Below are 25,872 nucleotides of genomic sequence, written 5' to 3'. Positions count from 1 at the left end.
ATCCTTGTTCAAATAATACAATATATAAATCTACCTTCCTATAACGGTAAACATATTTTATGGTCCCAAACGATTCTGTTATAGAGAGGTTTTACTGTATATTTGATACTACTTATGTTAACTTATGCAATTTTAATTTTTTTGTAATGATTGTAAAGATAAATTAAATTAATAATTTATTGTTTTTATTTTTGAAAATACATTAAAAATGGTTAACTATTGTTAGTAATTAATTTTTTTCAAACGCAGATCCAGAACATATTTACGGGGGGGGGGAGACATCTTGAATAAAATTTCGCTAAAAACGTTATTGGCAAAACAATGCATTTTATCAGCTGACGAAAATAGACATTTTTCAATTCATTAGAATCTACAGTGGGGGTGGGGGCATGGCCCTTTGGCCCATCCTTGGATCCACGCCTGGGTTTGTTGCTTATTAAGGAATAATAAATTATTTTAATTTACCTTTTATATTTTGATTGATTTAGTTAATTCATGATTATTTATTGTTAACCAAACTTTTCTTAACTATTTTAAATAGTTTATGGCAAGTATTCAAAAGCCAAGTTCATTTATCTTCTTAATTATTTTATTTCTGAAGCGTTTATTGAAATAGTTATAAATATTTTTGTTTGAATCGCTTGTAATCATTCTTGAAAACTGACCCTAAAAATAAATGAAAGTAGTTATAATGAATTTTTAATAATTATAATCCTGGTATTAAATTAAAATATTAATATAAATAATAAAAGATTTTTTTACTATTTTATGTTCAAGACATTAGATCTACAAATTAAAATAGTATCAATAAGTAATAATCCATTTATATATACATATAGTAATTACTAATTATATTGCAAAAATTAAAATAATCAGTGTTTCCACGAATTAGGAATGTCATTCTTACATTTATGTCATAATCTATTCATGTTTTAATACTTTTTATTATCTATTATTTCATTTGGAGTGAAGCACTAGTTCAAAGGTCGTGTGCTTTAATTTTTACACTAGCTTCAATTAAAATTTACAAAAAAATCTATGAGTCAAATTTTTAACGCCTCACATCGTTATCTAAATTATTATAAAAAACATCACAACAATTGTAACTAAATTACGTTCATTTTAGATGTCAATGCCAAAAAAACTTTAAATAATTATTAAATAAATATTAAAATAGAAATAACTATTATATATTATTCTAAGCTTAATAAAATTTAATTAATTAGAAACTATCTAACTATTTGTGAGTTTCCATAATGTTACTTTAGTTTAAAGTCACATCTTATCAAAACAAAGTACTTGTTTATTTTTAACAACATTCTAAGAATGGAATTGAAAGTTAATTTAATTCGTGAATAGAATAATTTATCTATTATTACTATTGCAACATTTTTATTACTTTTTTCTATGCAATCACCATAACTTGTATTAATTGTTACCTAATAAAATATATTATTATCAAGTTGTTATTACAATATCATGTCTTATAAAAAAATTAGATTAATTTTCAATTTTCACTGAATATATTTTGCATTAAAATTAAAATGAATTATTTATAAATATATGGGTATTTTTTTTATAAATTGTATCCATTATTAAATTTTCACCCACTATAAATTTAAAAAATATTATTAATAGGTACATTATAATATAAGATATCTATGATTTTTATTTTATATAATTGTATAAATATCTTAATATATTTATATAAGATTCCAAGGAAAATCACTTAGGTTATTTAAATTTATATTAAGGCGATAATCTATACAGGGTAAAATATTATTCAAGTATAGTTTTATGAAATTTGTCTGATTATAAATTCACCTAATGGTGTTCCCCAGTGACAAAATACCCATAGATACCATTATTCTAGACCACAATATAAGTTTAACTACCATCTACTTATAAGTTACACGAATGCATTAGAATCATTAGATATATTAACGCATAAATACATTATGTACATTTATATATATTTATATACTTAGATGCCAAAACAAATATGTTATTAAACAAATAAATATATGTATTTAGTTATTTATTTAAATTATAAGCAGTTTAAAATTTAAATATGTGTTTCTCGATATATTTAAGAATCATAAATATTCGTTAAGTTTATATAGTTTGCTTTTCTATTTTGGACTTTGGTAGTTGTGTGTTTTTGAAATAGAGAAATTGACGTTTCCCAAAAATAATGTACCTATACAAGTATATACAACCATATTATATAATTATGGTAGGTAATATAGTATTAAATACAGTATAGCACTATAGCATACCAGTTATTATGTTGTAAGCTTAAATTAAATGTTTTATATGTAAATAAAATGAATAATTTATAAATTATTAAGAGATATTCATAAGTATTAGTTTGATTTTTTGTAAAGAAGTAATAACTGATACAATTAGGATGAGTGTAACTTTAAAAAAATTAAAAGAATAGTTGAACATTTAATAGTCTGTTATTTTTTTCATCATTTAATTTAATATAATGTGGGTTGGTTTTAGATTTAAATAAAATCAAGTACCTGTTGTTGATATTTAAAATTACGTAATTGCAAATAATTTAAATTTTTAAATATTAAATAATATGTCTCGTAATATGTTATCAACTTTTAAAAGAACTTTATAAGCTTATGAATGTAATTTATTTTAGTACTTTTTACCATAATATTATTTTTTAAGAAACGTGTAATAGAAATTATTATTGTTAATATTTTTGTTATAATATACTTTCAATACATTTAACTGGACTGTGTTTATGGGCTATTTTAATACTTTACCTAATTAACTTACATTTTAAAACATCAACAATTATTATCGGTTAAAAATTCGTGCTGACTAGTATGTACCTAATGTATTATTATATTATTACGAATATCTATTAATTATTATTATAAATTTGAAGTAATCTTCAAAATATATTTAAAACAATTAAATACTTACGATTTGAACATAATATATTGAATATTATAGTTGTAAATAATATATGTCATATTAAGTATTAGAGTATCAATATTTTTTATACCCAAAACTACAATAATTCAATTATAAGAAACTTCAAAATAAAAGGTACCTATAATTTTATCGTATAAACTCGTACTTTAATATTTAAATCCCAGTAAATAAATTTTAATTTATGATTATTCCGATCTTAAATAAAATACGATTAGTCTTATGTTCAATTTTTAGGTCATTCCCACAATTTTTGGATAGGTTTTCTTTGCATTTAGGAGAATATTGAAAAAAATCAATAAATGACAACTTTTACGTAGCAATATTAGATCAGATTTCCAATATATATGAAATAAGGTCACATGAAACATATATATCACTTTGGCGTAACACTGGAAATAATGATCATAGATTCTACAAATTAAAAAAAAAAAAAACAGAAAATTAATTTTTACTTTAATATTTAACATATAGATACATCTGTAAAACGCAATTAGAATTTTTGCGGCCTAGTATAGTATTTTATTCCTCTTCTCTTGTACTTTTAAATGTCAACTATTGACAATAAAAAATAATTGTATTCATGCCATGTAATGGAAAAACTAAGCCTAAATAAACATATTTTTTATATTTGAGGAACATAATCGTAGTATTCTGCAGTCACGGAGTCTGGAATCAAGGGCTTGGTCGTTTGACTACGTTACATGACTTGTCGTTGCATAATAACAAGTTGAGTAAAAAAACAAATTTCCAACAAGATGACTTTATTTGTCACGTAGAATATAACGTAAATACACCGACAAATATATAAATATAAAAAAGGTGGCCATCAGGACTATCGGTTTCTATATATATATTTAGACCCAAGTATCTGTACATAATGCGTAAGGTAAGTTGGTTGATTTTTTAGCACACTTAATACATTACTTATGTTTAAGTTCTACATTTATTAAAATTTCAATTTTTATCATTTTTAAGTAGGCTTTAACGTTTAAAAACTATTTTTAAAGTATCTAAGGACTTGTTGTTCACGCGACTATTATACCTAAGTTTTATTAGGATTTTACAAGTCTTTATATAGGTACTCAACATCACGAGTAACTACAATACATTTAAATTATAAATCACGATTAGAATAGTTATAGGTACAATAATATCTAATAAATAATAATGTATAAGTTTTATTTGTTAATAATATACAGCGTAGGTTACTACTCACTACTAATATCATGACACACCGTCCTCGGGAAATCCTCTGGAAACGTGTCTGACGCAAGCCGGAAATGATGAAGTTTGCAAATATAATACATATAGAATTCTAAAGACTCGTATGTCGAAAAATCATCGGACTTCTCATATTGTAGCACAAAAATGGTTTTACGCGCTTGAGAACGTCGTCAGTGATACAAAAACGATTTAGTTAAGAATCGAGATTTGGACGCGTAGAAAAATAGTCGGCAGCTACTGAGGTTTTTTTCTAGAACTAGCCGACGAAAAATATCGCGGTTACTTGTTCACGCAAATAGTAAATAGTGGATGGTGATCGATTCGACCGCGGTATAAATTCGATGACCGCGGTTCAGATCGTATTGTATACCTGTTGCTTACCGTAGTTCGTATAATATCTTTATGTTTACACGCGTGTAATCATTTTCATTATCGCGTCGTCAGTGTTAGACTGAGGAAAGCGACTCGATGGTCGTCAGCCCATTTCTGTTTGTCCTTCGTTTAGAATGATCGTTGATCAAGTCGATTTTGCGCATCATCCGCGACTGCGTCACACTACTATAATGGTGTCTACTGGTGTCTCTAATATGTCAACATTGATACGGTTTGCGAATTGTAACTCATGATGGGTTTATATACTGCATTGTGGTAACAGAATAATTTCAATGATTCAAAATTGCAATGAACCTCTCTACTATAACGTATGTACGGTAAATACTGCATATTTAGTTTTGGATAAAATATAAATATATATTGTGTGTAAGGACGGGAAGTGAGCTATTCCAGTGTCGGGCCATATGTGCAGAACGAGCGACCGTGGTAGAGGGCTGTACTTTCAACACGATCTGTATTATATACCTACTATTATTTTTCTAGTATCTTATTACGATAATTCATAATAAGCTGTTTTTGTAGTTCTCGGTGTCTAAATTTACTAGCCTATTTCATTTTAATTATTAGTATTAGATACATCAGATAAAATATATCGACATGACGTGATGTATACATTGATTATTCCTGATTATTCTTATATTGTGGACTGTAATTTTTCTGAAAAATACATTTATTTTACGTAGATTAGAAAAAAATGTATTTTTTAACGTTACAGCTGCCTTATAAAATAAAACTTCAACGCAGTCGTAACAAAAAAAAAAAAAAAAAAAAAACAAAATTAATTTTTTTATTAACTGTATTTTTACCATTTAATATAGAATTTTCATCATTATTTTCAGTGTTGGTATAGTAACTATAATATAGTACCTACTATTTTTCGAATATGTCGCTAAAAAAAATAATAATCTAGATTATGTTTATTTTAGTTAAATATTTACTCTAAGTTCTTATATTTATAAATATTTAATTTTAGAATTAAAATTAAAATTATAAACATTATAGTAATTATTATAAGTTGTTAATAAGCTTCAAATGGGTATTTTTTAAATTTAAACAGGTACTTTTATTTAAATGTAGTCAAATAGAAATTAAAATCAAATTGAATAAAAAAAAAATGAACTTTTCAATGATGTTAGATGGTAAATAAATAAAAATTCAATATTTTTAAATGTTATAAAATATATACAATTTGTATAATATAAAAATGCACAATTATATATCACATAATAATTCAAATGTTATAAAAATAAATAATCAAAACTATTTATTTACATTTTTCGATGTGATAAAAATTACTCTTTGACCATTCAAATATAAATAAAAAAATAAAAATAACTTCAAAGTAAGTTTTTCTGTGTGAGACTGAATAAGACGTAGGTATCATTTCTATAGTTATTTTTAAACCGGTTCAATGACCTTGGCACATAAATTACATCAATATGACTATTAACAGTTTTATTCAGTCAATTAACGAGTTTTGATCTTAAGCCAATAATGTGATACTGATCCATCTGTTGGTATCAAAGTTTTTTTTTACAACCTAATATTCACAAAATAAATATCATCTCTTGAGGTCAAAACTAGCAAAAATAAATTGCAAAAATTTTTACCTTGAAAAACATGTTATAATCTACTTAGTACTTTGGCCACTGATTGGTCGAGCTTTCATCGCTTACATAATTTAAACTATTTAAAATTAAGAATTTCGATAATTTATACTCGTAATTAAGTTATTAAATCAAAGGACAAACAGAATATCGAGTATCAATTGATAAACCATAAATTAGTTTTGAACCTTCAGGTATATTCTTTAATTTTACAAACAATCCAATAATAAATCTAAAAAATCACATTGACTGCTGTTAAACATATTTAAATTAATTAAAACATTAAAGTTTGTATAAAATACTTTAGTTTTATGTCAAGTTTGTAACAAGTTGTATTAAAAGTAACTTTCATAAAGAAACAATTATCAATATATTTTGTTAACGCATTATTTAACTCGATAATATTTAAAGCTTTATTTGTTGTGAGTTTTTAGACGTTCAATATTTTTTTACTCAGACAATAAAGTCATTTATTTTTCATTTTTATTGTTCTGTAATATAGTCATATATGCGCCAATATAGAATACCTAAAATTATTATAATGGACTTTGGTTATTATCATTAATAATCAATGAATTTTCAAACTTCAATTTGAATAAGTTATAATGTGCGTTTGTAAAACAGCTATCTTTGAAAATTATTTGGATTCCATTGTCAATTTTTAGACAAATAAAACATATTATACTTTTTATATTCTACATAATATCTATAAATAACTTTTATGTATATAGATGAAAAAATAAATTGTATTATATTATATTTGTATCTTTAAAAAATTAGGTGTTAAGGGTGGATAAAGCATGATAAGCCAATATTTTTACCAACATAAATTAATCCAAATAAAATTATGAATATTTAAAATATACTCTTTTTTTTATTGTTGTGTTAAGATTCCTCCAGAAGTCATTAAGCAAAAATTAAAAAAAAATTCCAAAACGTCAAATATACCTATTATAGTATATTTTTAAAATCACAAACAATGTTAGTGTCAAAGGTTACAGAGTATTATGCATATTAATTTTTAAATGCGGTGCTAGTTTTTTTTAATGTAACATCAAGTACTCTCTTCTTCAATGCTGCTTTTATAATTTAATTGTATTACTAATTTAGAATTTTAGATAGGTTAGGTAATCAATCTAGTAACCAGTAAATCTATAATATTATTTATCATCATACTGGAAACAAAAACTCAAATTAATTAAAAAGGCCAGATTTATACTTTTATTGTATTTTTGATTCGCATATACATTGTTAAAGCCAACTTATTTAATATAAAGTATAAATATATAGAACTTATTTCCTAAAAGTAACAATAAATGAACGTCTCTCGGGTATTGGTATTATTTTTTTGGTCAATAAACCATAAATGGATGTTTGCTGAACTAATATAAATTTCTCTAGAAATTAAAACTGGTCTACATGCTTATGATTAATTGTATAAGGTATATTGAATTTATTTTTATTAAAACATTACATATATTTTATAACAATTTTAATACTGTAAAATCAGATTAAATATTTAGAAAATTGCATTACGCATAGAAAATAATGTATGAAATGGCGAAATGTTTCAAGATTATGATCAATATTTTTTTGATTTTCATAAAAATATTTAAATTTGAATAAAATTAAAAATTTTTAATGCTTACAAAACAAATTGTGATTATATATTTTTGATTATTTTTAATAGGTGCAAAAATAGCTTATACGGAACATAGTATTGCATCAGCTTTTAAACTAAATAAAATGTTTGTCTTAGAAAAGAAAAATGTAATATTATTCAATGTTCAATGTCAACTAAAAAAAATATATATATATGTATATTAAAAATTCACAAATATAAGTTGTAAATTATATTTATGAATTAAATGATAAATTATTGTACTTATGTATACTAATACCTATCCGGTTCTAAGTGAAAAAAGCCGGATGGATAGTTCTGTATATCTTTTAAGATAGTTGGACTAATTTTTGCCAGTAAAAATGCTTATTACAGGTAAGTCATTAGTAATGAGTAATGACTCATTATTCATTACTGACGTACTGTAGAATGCTGTGAATACATTTAGAACATAAATTATCCAAAATTATTCTACATATTTTGTAATTATTTTGTGTATAGAAAATGATAGTATAATTTACTGTGGAAAGTTTTAAGTTACAACGATTTACATTTTTTGATTGTTTTCCTTAATGCCGGGAGCACTTATTAATTAAAAAATAACTAACATTATATATTTTTAATTTTTTTCTAATTCAAAATAATTTTCCAATGTCTTACTTTATTTACATTTTCAATAGCTTCAAATAATAAAAAAAAAATGTATAAATAGTAATAATAATTTGAAATACTATATCAATATTTTTACAAAAAAAAAAACACACATCACTTATGGCATAATATGTATTTAGTACTTTCAATTAAAATATTATATCATTGATTTAATGGCAACTATTCAAGTTCAAAAATTCCTAGTATAAAAAACGAATTTGATTACTTATTGTACATGTGTAGGTATATATTATTGCCTATAGATGCATTTAGTACTAATTATAACGATAAACTAATTGTAACTGATTTTTCGAGGGAAATGGAAAAATGTTTGAGGAATTTTATGATATGTAAATAGCTAAAAATAAATAATAATAGGTACGTTGCAATAAAAGTTATTATTTATTAACATTATATTTAAAAGGTACATGCTTTATGATATACCTACTATATATTATAACTTATTGCGAGGTATATTCCAATATATAACAGAGAAAATGAAGTACAATAATATTTACATATATAACTAAAAGGGTGAATATAGTATGGCCAACTAATTGATATACGTTTTAGGGTCATTATTAAGAATAACCATACAATCATATAAACCATCGACAACAATATAAGGCATGACTTATACTTTTGTATATTGAAAAATACATTTTGTATTAAGATTTAAGAATGATGTAACTTCTTTGGTACGATTCACTATGTATTAGTTTTGATTAGATAAACGTAGCTGCATATAATTTTGGTTCAAAGGATTAAGGTATGGAAAGTAAGTTGGTACATCATCAGAGTGATAGAAAGGAATGTGATCATCGCATGTGAGCGTGAATAGTGAGAAGACAATATAGGTACATTGTTTGACAATCAAGGATTCTTACCAAAGAATGAATAGCACTGCAGCAGTAGTATAGTATTATATATAATTATGGTATTCACGACAGTTAAAATTGTATAATATTAAATTTGATTTCAAATAATTTTTAATTTAATAACTGTAGTTAAACTATAGTTATTCACATGTATGTGAACTTTCGTGTTAAATCATATTTTACAAACTTAGAAAATATTGAACTCAATTGTAATTATTTGAGACATGGAATAATTTCAATTAGTTTAATAAATACTTATAATATTTTTGATAATATTTAAATTAACACCAGTTTAAATTATTATTGGATTTAAATATTTTTAAGCTACAAGCAGTACAAGCTACCTCTTTTTCTTCCTACAGTTGCCAGTATCGTTCAAACAAATTTTTTAATTTATGATAATCTCTCCACGAATATAAATATTGATGTTTACTATGAACATAAATGAGTCACTTTTCATCAAATAAAACTCAAAATAAAAGCTAGTGGTTAATAGTATAAATTAACACACCAATTCCCTAAAATAATTAAGACTAAAAATTACACACAAACATTTTTTTTCTTCTAATAGATTTGAAAATTAATAATAAAATTATGATATGAAAATGGAAATGGAAAACAGCTCGGTTAATGAAACCGTCAGAAGACTTTCTCTACAGTATTAATCAAAACAGAAACATCAAAATACTAAGATTTTTGTAAAAAAAAAAATAATAAAAAATGTATTAGAATGATAAATTCACTTTTAAAAGATCCTAACCACCGAACCTATACCAAAAGTCGTGATTTCCCTGCAAAATGTATTACGCAGTGGTAATAATCATGTCAAATACCACAGATGTCAAAAAAATCCTCAGCAATTTCGAAAACTACAACCACTTGACAAAATAGAAAACAGCAGCCGTGTTTTCAATAAATATTGCGAATTTCCAGTCATGTGTTACATTGCACAATCTTCGTGTATCTCATATTTAATAGCGATTGCTAATTTGCTTAATTTGATACCATTGTTTCTGCGTAGGCGTTCCATAGTAATATCTTTATAGAATGGAATTTTAAATAATAAAGTGGATTCATTCATCCTACTCTCTTTGATATGTTTTAAGGTTTCTCAGCTTATATCTAGAACAATTAATCCATTTTATATTTCTCCTTTTATAATCAAATACATTCGTCACAAACCGTTTGGTGGTTAATGATTCGTAGCAATGTTAATCCCTCTTTTAATTGTTACCTTTGTAACTCGATAATTATAATTTTGTAAAATCTCTTTGTTAGTAAATAAAATATAATCTGTAAATTAAATATTCATATAATCAAAGGTATGCATATTTATCAAATAAATGAATTAATAAAATAAAGGTATTAAGGAAAATTAAAATTGTAATAGAATCGGTAATTTTATACTCCAATAATATAAATAGAGTTCAAATTTATTGTTATGCTACAAAATGAAACAAATAAAACTCACTCAAACAAAAATAAATACTAGAAAAAAACCAAAACTTAGTATCTCAAATGATCTTATTTTCAATTGAAATTAAATAAAAATATTAATTAATATGTGTAGGTATATTATAAAAATTACCAAAACAAGAATTCAAAAAATGTTCGAGTTTGTTGAGACTCATATATATAATTTATTATATTATTACTTAATGATGTGATCAATATGTGAATGCCAATGTTAAATACCTAAAATATAATTTTTCATTTTTTATTTAATTTTGCAGTTATAACTTTGCTTTTGAAATTGTTTTGTGTATTTTTATAAATAACATGTTAAACAAGATAACTCCTGGGTCTCCACATGAGTGTTTAACTCAATAAAATATAGTTATATTTCTTGATATCAAAAAACAATAATACTAATAATAATAATAATAATAAAACAATATATCTACTTTTCTCATTTTCAACAAGAGTATCGGTAAAATATTACTAAAATAATCAATAATAAATCAAATTCTTCTGTATCAAATAACCAATTAAACTGTGATAGGTAGGTACCTATATTTAAACACCAAATAGATTTTCTTTATAGATGAGCAACAACAACATTAATTCATATTAAGATGTATCCTCTTTTACTCCAATATATATTATTACATTATTACATCATATTAAATTATTATTTATTATGCTATTATACATTATTGTAAATATAGATTGTAAAATAATGTTTTATAATATACTATAGGTAGTTCTGAAATAAATAACTTTACCCTGATGTTGTAAATAATATAAAAAAACAATCGATCTAGACGAATGAATAAACTTAAAATAATAGTGCAAATGTATAAATGTATTTATTTAAGAAATTTACAAAAATAAATACAAAACAATGATTTCAGTTAAACATAAGTAGATATATAAACAATACTGTCCAAGCACAAAATAAAATTCCTAGTAGTTATTATCATATTATAACTTTTTGTTTTATGATCGTGGATTTAAAATTTCCATATGCCGGTAAAAAAAAAAAAATACAAAAATAAAAACTTTCAATGAAAAATAAATTTTAAGTTAAAAACATTCTTGAATTGCGTTGAATTTTTTTTATTGTGTATTGTATTTATTGTTTTATTAAACAGTTGACAACGATAAATTTAATATTTCACGTTATTGAGCATGTTACAGGAAAAGATTTTTTTTTCTATTTTTTAAAAAAGCACTTTTGATCAACAATATATATTTTCTTTTTTAATATATATTTTAAGTATTTACCTAGTACCTATATTTTTCCTTTTCAATTTAAAGCTTTGAAGATAAATCGTTTTCTAGTCAAATAATTTTATATTTTTTAATAATTATCAGCCCATCAACACTATTGTAAAAAATTCCAACAATATATCAAGAGAAAAAAAAAGTTGAATATTTTTTTGTACAATATATTATAAGAAAAACTACTTATTCGTGACTACCATGATTTTCGAATAAAATTTAAGAAGCAAAATTAAATTTTAAATTAACTTTGAATAACTTTATTATAATTATAATAACATAATTTAATTTTAAAATAATTGTTGATATAATATATTGGAACGTCACAAAATATATTATTGGGAACTATTATTATTCAAAATAATAATAATATTGTTAATTATATAAACATAACATTTCTACATTAATGAACATTTTATGAATGTAACTATTAACATATTATAATAATTATTTTTACAAGTGAATTTAAAATTATTAAATTAAATTAACATTTAATTTATTAAGTGTTTATAAAGTATTAAGTAAATAATGTCAAATGTCTTAAAACTAAAAATTAGTTTACAATAAATCGTAATAATTTGTTATTTATTCATACATAATTTCATTGTTTGTGTTAATTGAATAAAAATTAAACCTTAGTATAATATTACGCTTAAGTCTGCGATGATGAAGAACTTTTGTTTTGACGGCAAAGGTTATTTGTGTACTTACACAATACGTGAATCGAATATTATCAATGTTGTAGATGTTATTTTTAATTCCAGACACAATAGCGATAACGATTCACGACCCAGAAAATAAGTTTAAAAATTTTTATAGTTCAAAGAATCAAAGCCAAGAAACAAGTAGACACAATTTCAAAACAAAAAGAAATAACCCCTTTTTGGTATTAGAATGCTTTTGTATTTTAACGTGCAATATATTAAAGCGATTTAATAAAAAAAAAAAAAGTAATTTGAGCACATAATGCTAAAAACTTTCAACTGATTGATTTTTACTTTGTCAAATTCTTGTGTCATCGAACACATAGCTTACAACCTTTTAGTATTGTTGAACTATATTTTTAGACGGGGTGGAGCTTGTTAAAAGTTATAAAGTTTCCGCTCACGTATGTTATTAACATACGCACTATGTGAAGTATTTTTTTATTTTTCTATATAGGCTTATGTAATTCAAATATGAGACTGTGCCAAACCAACTTAAATCTATACCATAATAATAATCTTCCAGTCCATCGCTTTTCGTCTTGTCAGTTCTGCACCTTGGTTGTTATCCAATTCTACGCTCCCGCAATGATGGTAAATTAAAACAACAAAATTATATAGCTTCCAAATACTCAATAGTTCTGCTTCAAATAAACTAGGACAGATTTATACTCGTTATATTTTTATTGTATCCAATGAAACCATTTGCAACAGCTAGACGCTAGTGCATACTTAGTGTGATTTTACAAAATAGATTTACATAATACCATATAAGTAACTTTATACACATGTATACGATATTATGAATATGCTTGAAAATTAGCACAAGAATACAATCATTAATTAATTGACTCATAATAAAATTATAGCTGGATAAATTGTTATTGCATTCATACATTTAAGTTGAAAAAATAATAGCTGCCTACTGAACAGGTCATTTTAATTATTGATGGTGATATTTAACCTGGCACTTACTAGTTGCCTCCCAAAATATGCGAATTGCCTCCCGTCCTTATCGTAAATAAAAAGGTTAATTTACACTAGTTGCCTCCGATGACCAGGCAGTTCATAATTATATACGAGTTGCCTCCCAAGAATTTTCACACTAGTTGTCTCCCATATAGGATTAAGTTAAGTAGTGGTTCATATACTTCTCTAAACAGTTCTTCATAAATAAGTAATGTTTATTCATTATTAAGAATATCAGACTTGGTTAAAAACAATAATAATATTTTCTGTCTGGGATACGACATTTATAAAAAAAATACTCAACCATAAAAATAATAAATTAATAAGTCAAACAATATAGGAAGTAGTACCTATAATTAGTCAATAAAATAAATGTATGATAATAATAATACAATAACATGTGTATACCTAAAAAAAATTATTTATAACATTGCTTAGGCTTGTATTTTTTAGAAAATTATTTTGTTTCTAATTTGTAATAGTTCATGTAGTAATGTAGTTCATGTAGAACTTTGTATTAAAATTACAGTCTCAGTCTGAATTAATTTTAAGACTTCGATAAATTTGTATATATTAGGATGTGAAGACTCAAAATAGCTATTAAATTTGTTATGGAAGGATTCGCATTTCACATGTATTGGTTGAGCGATGATTGCTGAAAATTTTTTCTGCTCATATATGAGGTGGAAAAATTGAATCTTCTGGTATATATGTATCTACTAAATATAATATAATCGTATCAAATATAACAAAAATCAAAAATTACGACTTTGAAATTACAAATTTATTTCGATACATGATGTTTGAAAATGTTTGGAACTGCTTATATATTTATTACCTAACTAATGAAAGAAAACTAGTACTAGACCCTTTTCGTTTATGATCAAATTTAGGGTACACCGGGAGCCAACTCGTATATATAGTTCATATAAAATTAGGGACATTTTTTACTTCGGAAGGCAACTAGTGTGCGCCCATTTAACCGTAGCTAGTATAATACATCGTCGCATTGTTCAACTTAACTAAAAATGTGAAAAATATTTCAAAAAAATGTAATTTACCCGTAGTTTATAACTTTATGAGTAGCTACACAAAGTCAAATCTATTTTTATTATTTAATAATCTATAATAAAATGAATATTTTTTTTATTTTACATGGTGTTAAGAATTAAAAAATATATTTTATTATAGGTACTTAACATTTCAGTGAGTTGAATACTCTACCACCTACCCTAACTATTATTTTGTATTGTGTACCTACCTGAAGTATTATAAAAATATAGTTTATTATATTTATTAGAAAAATGTGTAGGTACCTAAGTACTTTGTGTGAAATTTATTAATTTTCTTTTTTTTTCAAATAGTTTGAAAAGTAATTTACTGTGTTACGATTAAACAAGATTTTGTGTTTTAATTTAAAATGAAGGGGTATTTTTATTTATAAAATTGAACATAGCATAAAATAAGAACAGTTTTAGTTAATTATATATTAATATTATCCAATTTGTTGATGCATCAAGGGTATCTAATAACTAATAAGATAATAGGTTAAAGCGAAAGTGGTTTTGATGTAGGTTGTTGTTGTGATGACAGTAAAAAAAAAACTATATAGATATCTAAAGCATATACATGTAATATAATATGATTATTTTATATTATTATAAAGAAAACTTGATCGAAAACAAAATTAAAAAAAAAATTCCGTGGAAACTTTTAAAACAATGGCGATTTAGATTGTTTATATAAAATAAGACATCAGCTTGAATTCTAAGATTCATTGTAATAATTATAACAGATAAAAATTTTATGGAAATATGAATATTATATTTATTAAGCATTTTATTTATTTTTGTAGATAATATGAAGTTAAGCTACTATGTATGTCATGGACGACACACTTATAAGTACATTAGAGTTGCATAAAGCTTCTCAATAAATTGACAAAAAAAAAAAAAAATGTAGGTATCACTAATTCTTAAAAGTTTTTGTACTACCTACCTATATCTACGTAAAGATTGCTTTGTGGCAATACAAACTTCTGTTTTTCAAAAATAATTTTTTTTCTACTATAAATTATCAAATATAAAATAGTTATAAATACTATAAATAAAAATTATGAATTGGATTAATTTTAAAAATTATAAATTTTAATAGATTATACTTTTCGAAATGTTTAAGTCATCATAACTTTCATATTTTTAATTACATTATCGTGAAACTGTTATCTTCAGTATACAAATTTAAATAAATCAAATATCACTTATACGAATTTTAATTTTGAAATATCAAAACATTTTTTAAAAAATTATCCACTAAATAATAAATAATTTATAAGTGGAGCTTTCAGTTGAAAAAAAAAGTTTTTATATTTAATACCGGAGAAAAAAAGTCCACTCTAACCATCAAGTTATAATGTTAATGAGTATAGGTATTAGAATATTTAAATAGAACCAATTAAATACTATTTATTTATTAGTAGATACATAATAATGAAATATAACTTTGATAGACATTTAAGATAAAGTTAAATTTATTATAAGATAATTAAATTTTAATATCCAATAAAATGTAGCAAATGTACGTACAAACAACAATATAATAGAACTTATGTTCTAACAATAAACATGTTTTAATTTTTGATCGGTATCTCGTAGTTGGGTCACGGACAATGTTTTGTTTCGCATGTGTATAATAATATGTTCTTCATTTATTAATGGTTTAAATTATTGTGTTATCATTGGAAATTAGGTGGTTATGAGAAGGAGGCATTTATAATTTATTCTAGCCCCCTCAATATTCATTTGAAAATTAAAATACGCATGTTGTAAAATATCATACTTATTTTATTGCTTTAAAATTTAAAATATATAATATAAACCTACACACTTATTATTTTCAAACCAAAATACTAATGAAATCCATAGTTCGAAATAAATACATGATCGTAGAAAAATATTTTTTTCTATGGAAACGTAATGCAGATAACGTTTTGGTAAACTAACCCCAAATATAACACATTCGGGAAAAAATAACATTCTCAATGTTGTATAACTAAAATGTTATATAAAAAAAAATTTAGATGAGTCTTTAACAGTTTAGTATATTCTATCATGTTTTTGTATTACATAATGTAATATCCTTAGAGTATCATTGAGTTCATTCATACAAACAAAACAATTATATGTTCCATAGATGTGTTCAATACTCTCAAAGAAAATAATATAATTATTGTTATTCAATGAAAATACATATATTAGAAATAAAAATAGTTGTTTGATTGATTTCATGGCCTACAGAACCTAACCCTAGCCGGTTTACTGCGTGATGTCTTGTTTTTTACTTTATAGGCACATCGTCGTCTGATTGTCATTGTGAAAGTTTTGCGCTTCGTACAATACAATATTATTGTAGTATAATACATAGAACTATATTTTATTATTTGTCTTAAAAAATATATTTAAATTATTTTTTAAAGCAAGCAATTTGAACATAACAAACCGATGATTAAGATAATAAGCCGACACGTTGTGACCCGCGGACCCTATATTGGTTTGGTGACAACTAGTTGATATCATAATTTTAATAAAAGGGTTGTTATTATACATCATCGAATTATGTGCAAGAAATGTATTTCTATAGTAATTGTTTTAACATTTTTTCTACATTACAATGTAAATTAACTCAGTTGATCTACACGTCACGAAATAATAATAGTATGAAGCTAAATAAGACAAATGCAATCTAAAGTCGACATTTTTAAACTTTCTTCTATTCGTTTAACAAAATATAAACCGACAGTCTAAGTATCATAGTACCTACATTCCACGTGTTTCGGCGATCTTATATAAATGGTTATTTTGTAAAAATAACAATAAAGTTAAAACGGTTTTTATGTATTTTCTTTTATCGCTATCTCGTGCGCGTGAAATCTGTCGGAACGAGGACAATAAAAATAATAACGAATTGCTAAACACTGAAATTAGTGTACCTTAATATATTATGTTATTACATGTTATACGAATACACAGTGACAAACGACACGGAAACATAATATTATTCCTGATATTCTCGAGTCGACTCTTTCATGTGGTTATTTAATTTAGTAGGTAACGTGCAAGTTGTTAACAAACCAAACTAAAGGACGAGTTTGAATCTGAGTCAGTACGCGCGGTAGCTGTACGGTTGTTATTTTAAATTTAATTCATAATTTCATCATATTATGAATAATTCAGTATTTCAGTGTAAGTAACATATAAAAAAAATTGCATTTTCTTAAGGAACCGAGGTTTTTTTTTTTTGTTTCAGAATACCTCATTGCGTACAAAATTATTACACAAATATACTAAACTAATTTTGTGTTTCCGTATTTGTATATATGTATTACCGACTATATTATAAAATATTGTTTTATGATTTCATTTAATTTATTTTAAGTTTGCACATATTGATCGTTGTGGTTATATTTTCTACAATAAGTGTACATTCGTAAGTAAACTTTGCCATTCATGATAGTACCTACTACGATTTGTTTCTATACACTGCTCACTGCTCATTCTGTTTAATTACAAACCAAAATGGGTCACTGTGATTAAGTAGGTACTTTACCAGTTTGAACTCTTAGTATCCTATGGAAGTTGTTTTTTATTTTATTAAGAATTATTAAGTCCAATGAAAAAATTTAAATTTAAATTTATATTTCCTTTTTACAATGTTTAATTATTTAAGTGCGATTTCAGAGATGATTTTTTTTTTTTATAGAGTATTTATTTTAATAACCGCATAAAATCGGTTTATTATGTTACATCTAGACGACCGTGAGTTGTCGTCGCAAACCTCGAAATCGTTGTATACAAGATTTAAAAATTCGCATCATTACCATTGAAGTTATGTTACTGTTGCACATACATCTTGAGCTAATACAACTCGCGCTCAAAGTAATTATTTACAGGTAGTTGCTTAAAAAATACCGTAATTTATTAGTAAAAGATAATCAAAAGTTGGCAGATTTATGATCTTGATGTAGTATATATTTTTTTAACTTTAATACTTAGGTATATATTATTATATTAAATAGAGTTATAAAAAATAGGTCCTCTCACCACCTCGTAGAGTGGTTTTAATCGATGACAAAAGTTAAATTAATTTGTCGAATTCGTTTAATAACAATAAATCCTTGAGGAGGTATAAGTATTTTAATTTATAATACTGTTATTTATTGACTGTAGTAGGTATAACAGACAGTGTAATCACTATTGGTTCGTCAGTTATCTATAGAAACATACTTAATAATATTACGCTAAAAATAAATTAGAAAAAAAATATTTGATGAATAAAATCCACGAGGTGAACACATAAATAATACCATTACGATTAATAGACGTAACAAGTCGCAAAAAATATTGTATCTATGCGAAATAATTAATTTTAGTATTTTTATTTGATAACAGCCTACAGCGATATGAAATTAATGACACTCGCGAACATAATATAATATGTATTTACTAGATTTATTACATTAACTTCTCGTTGCATAATATAATTTGTCTTATACTTATATATATTTCTATTATGTGAAGTAATAACATAATTCTATTACTTTACATTGCTTTACATACTTAAATTCATACATTTAAAATGAAGAAAAAACTACCACGCGAATGAAGTAAATGTAATTATTATAATCCAATTATTACTATGTCTTAATTATTCAAGAATATACAAAACTTATATTGATCATATGGATTAGTTGAAATATTTTAATGGCTTATTTAATAATTTATTTACTTTATTTTTAATTTGAAAAATCTGAGTTAAATTCATTTTCAATACAAGGGGTTAATTTCAAAAATATTTAATTATATTAATTACTAATTATAGGTAGTGATCAAAATTGAATTTTATTATTTTCAGTGGCTATTGCTTATCGCTAGAGTATAAAGACTACAATGAGTCATATTGATATTTTTGTAATAAATATATTGTAAAATTATTATAAATTTAATATTTTCATTTCATTCATTTTTCATAACACTTTGCCAAAAAGTTCTCTAATGAAAACAAAATACACCAAATGTTTTATCTCATACGTTACGTTACGCAAGTAAAGCATAAAAAAAAATAAAAAGTAAATAGGTACACAACATTTAAGCTGATGCTATATTATGATATATCTCAATGATTTACAAACTCAAAGAATTAGTTTAATCTCTAAAACCATTGATTATAATATGGCTTATGAATATCCACAAAAAAATTTAAAACGTGTAAATGTAATGGTAAAATTACGTGTAACGTATTTATTTTTGATTCACATGAAACATATAATTTATTCATTTGTCATATAATATATAGTTGTTTATTTTTATTTTTTTAAAGCCGTCTTTTAGAAGTTATCAAAAATGCTTATATTATTCAATATTAAATTTTTAAAAATTATGGTTAAAAGTAGTAATATTTTGATTTCTTTAATAAATACACTAAATAATTGAAAAAAATAAAAATAATTATTTTACTGCCAATAAATCATTTTGTTTTAAATATATTGATTATGATTTATAAGATTTATTTTGTTATTAATGTTTTATATTTTGTATTAGTCTTTTAGCATTCAAAATTAATATTGATTATATCACGTATTTATAAAATCAGACCTCTGCACTGTACGGATGACTATATATATATATTATAATAACTAAAATAATGTTTGGATAGTTAACTTTCTTATTTTTATATAATATATTGTATAGGTATTATCTGCAAACACGGTAAAATGTCATATTTTATATTTTGTTATTATTATATTTAAATTAGAAAAAATAAATTCAACTAACTAAATGTTTAAATGAGATAAAATTAGGCATACACATTTAAGTTTTATTATTATTATTATTATTTGTTTTTTAATAATAACTATAAAAAAGTAACTCAAAATGTATATTCACAATAAGAAGAGTTATAATATTAAGTAATAATACTAGGTACGTAATATGTTTTTTTTTTTTTTTTTTTATATGAACAATTTAGAAATGTTATAAAATATCACAAAGTTAAATAGGTTTTTTGAAACGTATAAAAATATAAATAATTTATTAATAATATATCATAAAATTCCAGTCGCAAAATGTATCCTATGTCAATTTTCATTTGATCGGAAGTTATGGCAATAGTCGTGATTCCTAGAAACAGCATTATCGTATAATAAATATTTACTTGAAATGCATACAGTAATGCTATTAAATAGTAACTGGTGAGTAAACTATATTATTCAACAAAGTAAAAACATTAAAACAAATATTATCAAAGAAATACAACTGTTTTATACAAATTATGCATAGAAAATTTTTTTCTAAAAACATAATACTTTTCAGGAAAGAAAAGTGATTTTATTTAAAACACTTAAACTGTATGTACAGTCTTATTTAACTCAAATATATAATTGACTATGTTTTTCAGTGATACAATAGACGTAAATCTGAATAACTGTGTATGATATACAACAGATATTATGAAATCAACATTATACGCAGTTAGTGCATATCAATAGTATAGATATTTTTACGTATAGTTAACGCATTTCGTAGAAATAATTTAATTTATTTTAAATGAGGCTGTGATTTAATGCACTAAAATTTTTAAAATGCATTAAAATCTTATAACAGTTTCAAAGTTAAATAAATTACAAAAAAAAAATGTATCAAGTTTTAACGAAAAGAAAAAAATTAAATAAGAAATTCGAAAAATTAGCGTAAAAAGTTTTAATTATTAAAAATGACCAAAAAATAAAAAAATGCAGGCTATCATTTTTATTTTAATCACCTACTGTCTTTCATTAATGTGGTTAGGTTAGTGATGTAACAATAATTACATACAGTGCCGTGTCAATAAATATATCTGAATGTAAATTTTAAAATGCTGCTTTTTAATATATGTTTTCTATTCAAAATAAATGGTTTTCCAATGCTATTTGCCGAAATAGCACTACTTAATTTTACACACCTTAAATAGTTCCACTAAAAAAAAATTGGAAATTCATCTCTATAATGTATAGTTGGTGTTGGGTGTAAGTAATAAATACATTATCATTTATCACTGAGGTGGGACGAACTATCTTTTTCAAAGTTGTTCAAAAATGGTTTTCAGGATAAACAATTTTCTATTTATTAATCTGAATAAATTAATCTTTATTAATATGTTAAGAAAACTATCAGATCCTCGCACAAAAAAATCTTAAATACGTCACTGATATTGACTTGATACAATAAACATGATATTATTGCTACCATCTCGGAAACAATAATAATAATGTTAACATCACAATATAATTCCCAATACTGAAAATATATAATATTATGTACTATGATGCATATCATTTTTAATAATTAATATGCTTTTTTTAAAAATGATTAATACTATAACATTTTTGTTTAGTTTCACTTTAAATAAACTGCTATCTCTATAAATATTTTTCGTTGGAATAACAATGCTCCTTTTGCCACTCGCCCTTAACAAGTATTTATGAAAAATATTATGTACTAATAGATTCAGATTTATATAAAATATGTTTTCATAATATTTGATATTATTAATATAAATATTTATGACTACAATGAAAAGTTTAAAATGACCCCATATAATAAAAATAAATATATCAATCAAAAATACATCTCTGAAAAAAATCCTATCTACGTCTACAGTGTACACTGAATTATAGTACTATATTATAACTACAAATATTTTATTGTCAAATATTAAACTAAAAAAAATATTGCTTACGGTTCAAATACTAATTCGTATATATTTTATTTCATATTTTATAAAAGGCAGCAAAACTATTCGAAAAATTAACAATTCACAGTTCTAGTCTCTTAGAATAATTCAACGGTATTTTTAGAACTTAAGTAAAAATAAAAAAGTTTTACGGATAGGAATTTATTACTTTATCATTCTTTCTCACACTTCTAAAGTTTGTCGTCTATAGGATAGTAGCATAGACGGATAGAGCTGTATTATTATTCTGCATTTCAATACAAAAAATATTTAATTTATAAAACGAAAATCTTGCTCTGCTGTAGGTGTAGTATATTTCGAGGTAACTACATTGTCATGATCAACAAACCGTAAAATGGTTTTGAAAATGTCTTTGTGTATAGAAATTATTAAATATCCTTGCGCGTATAATATTAAAAGTTTCATAAGAGACTGTTACAATTAATATTTTTTGAATTTAAACAAAATAACTAAAATCTTAAGTTCATACTAAAAAGTTGTTTTTCTTTTGAATAAGGTGTATTATTTAATTTTGTCAAAATTTGAACTTCGAATACCTATTAAAAAATTGTGATGATAAATTTTTCGGTATTTTGCTGATGTTATAAGATTGCATTACATTTCAAGTTTTTTTAACTTCACTTATATATCTAAAAAAAATACTTAGTACAAAACAAATGAAAAATTATGTGATAAGTACATAATGTTTGGAAATATTATATATATATATAAATTAATATTCTATTATTTGATTGTTTGTGCTCTTTAAACTGCAAAACTACTGGACTGTTTAACCGTTTTCAAGAAAAGTTATATCAATATACTTCTCGAGACTCCAAGATTGTTCATAAGTTATATAATATACATAACTTTTTTTTAGCTCTTAACAATTACTACCATGTCTTACACTTGAATTTAGTATTTGCTTACATAAATTGAAAATGTTTTATTTATGGAAGTTCCATTAGTTACAGGTTAAATTAGTATTGATATAGTTATTAAAAATATGCTTAAAAATATTTTGAACAATATATAACTCATTAAACACAAAAATCCGAATTTCATACATTTAAAAAAAATTATTCTAAGTTAAGTTGACAAACATTTTGTTTTTCAATATTTTAAAAATCTGTAGACGGTAGACAATTTATTATGTAGTTAAATAAACGAATTTAGCATATAGGTATAAGGTATAAGTCATAAGATATACCACTAAAAAAAAAATAATTTATAACAAATATAATATTTAAGTCGATTTAACAAATGTACGTTATACTCAAACTTATAACGTTATATAACATAAATTATTTAATTTAAACAATCATATTAAAGTCTGTAGAATTGCATATTTTGTTGTGTCAATTAATTAAAATATATTTAAATCAAAATGTGGATATAATATTATAACAACAAAATGAATTCTAGGTATTTTAGTCGGTGTTTTAAGCACTCTAGTAAATTAATATTTCAAAGGAATTTCTTATTGTATGGATTGTGTTTTTATTTGAAATAAATTAAAATGTACACAATATATATTATATTATATATAGTATTTTTTATTATTGAAAATTGGTGTTCAATCATTTGGAAAAAAAGGTTGTATCCATTTTAAAATCAAACTTAACCGTTTTAAACACTAAGTACACATACTACTATGTAGATAATGAATAAATAAGCTCTCTAAAAATGATGAAAATATAAACAGTGTACTCTGTAGTATAATTTAAAAATAAAATAGATAAAAGAGTTTCAAAGAAATATATTTTACAGATATCAAACACACATCATCAGATTAAGAATTGAATTCAACAAAATAATCGACAAAGGTAAATAATTTGAAAATATAAAAATATAATTATAAAACCAAAATGTATATGATTAAATGTAAATAAAGATGAAAAAAAAAATGTAAACGTTAAAGTGTCAGCATAGATATGAAATTCAATTATGATCATTCAACGTAGATTATTTTTTTCATTGAAATGAATCTTTGTCTTGTCAATATTTTAGTGATACAGTTTTTTTTAAACTATCTCAGTCCGAGAAAAAGTTAACTTGATTTGCATTTAAATTTTTAATTGTACCGCGGACCCAAAATTTTTTTCCAGATGAAACTTTTATAAGCTATGTTAAAAAATAATAATTATTATTATTGCATAGTTTTCAGTTTTATTTTAGATCTGATTCGATAATTATTATATATATATTCATGGTTAGGATGTATTTTAGACAAGAAGTTTTGTTTAAAATAGTTTTTAAATAAACGAATAAAAAAAAAAAAACCATAAAATTTTATCATATTTTATTCTTTGAAATATACATTTCGTTTGTAGATTACGGATTATACAATCATGGCGTAGATTATAATATAAAAACTATGTTATTTTATAACTTATTTATCTATACATTTGAAGCAAACCATCGTAATAAATTAAAAAAATATTTTTTATAAATTGTTTAAAACATAACAAAAAAAAAAAAAAAAAATTAAAACAAAAACAAAAAACTGCTTTTTTCCAATCCTGTGTATTTCTAATTTAATATTACACTTTCCTCATAACCTGTATTTGCGGGAAACCCTAATTGGCAATAATCGTTTCTAAGTAGGAAATAGTAGGTAGATAGTATAAAATGCATAATATTACGTTAGTATGATATACCAAAATAAATTTATTTAAAATCTTAAAAATTGTTATTAACATATTTTATTAGTTCAAACGTTTAAAATTAAACTAATACACATAGTATTACTGTACGCAGAATGGAGATATATTTTATTTGCTGACTGACATAAACAAGCAGTGTTTATTATAGCCGTTCGGAGAACAATTCAAAAAAGTTAATAAATCGTTTTTTTTTTAATGTTAAAAAATGATTAATTCCTATCAGACAATATGATATAATTTAACACCGTTTGTATATAGGATAATATAGTAGGTACTTACGGCTAAAGTATATTCATTGAAGTGGAGAAACGATGAGAGACCACGTCGGCTAGACTTACGACAACCGAACGACAGTCCGTACGACTCTCGCGTGCGAATCATACTGTATACGAAAGACACGAACGGCTGCGCTCAAGCTCAACTGCAGCACCAGCGGCCGGTGACCATAGTAGCCGCTGCTGACGCCGAAGACCACGTGTGTGAATCGGACGGGTAGGAGGAGACAGTTAAAAACCCATCGTCATTATATATTACGATACGTGGTTGGAGTTGTTACCGCGGTCCGCGGAGTGTATTCGATAATAATAATAATAATATAATATTATGTTTTGAATAATATTCCGGATCGACCTTGACCGGTGGACCACTATGTAGACAAGGTTATATAGGGGAAGTAAAATATATGGACATTATTTGCGGTGAAATATGTTT

The 25,872-nt window shown here is 23.9% G+C and overlaps 1 protein-coding gene across 3 annotated transcripts in view; it reads right to left on the bottom strand.

Moving 5' to 3' along the window:
- The window catches only part of LOC114126408 (pyrokinin-1 receptor-like), a 54,904-nt gene extending 29,303 nt beyond the window's left edge, over window positions 1-25,601 (bottom strand). For 2 of the 3 annotated variants that reach the window (XM_050203457.1, XM_050203459.1), the window contains exon 1: window positions 25,441-25,601. The gene's annotated coding sequence lies outside the window, so the exon portion shown is untranslated. Of the gene's footprint in view, window positions 1-465; window positions 667-25,440 lie in introns of all 3 variants that reach the window. The other variant, XM_050203458.1, reaches the window with a different exon arrangement.
- Window positions 25,602-25,872: the final 271 nt, after the last annotated feature.

This window comes from Aphis gossypii, chromosome 3 (genome assembly GCF_020184175.1).
Source record: "Aphis gossypii isolate Hap1 chromosome 3, ASM2018417v2, whole genome shotgun sequence".
Taxonomy (NCBI): domain Eukaryota; kingdom Metazoa; phylum Arthropoda; class Insecta; order Hemiptera; family Aphididae; genus Aphis; species Aphis gossypii.
This window is presented reverse-complemented; position numbering and strand designations above follow the sequence as displayed.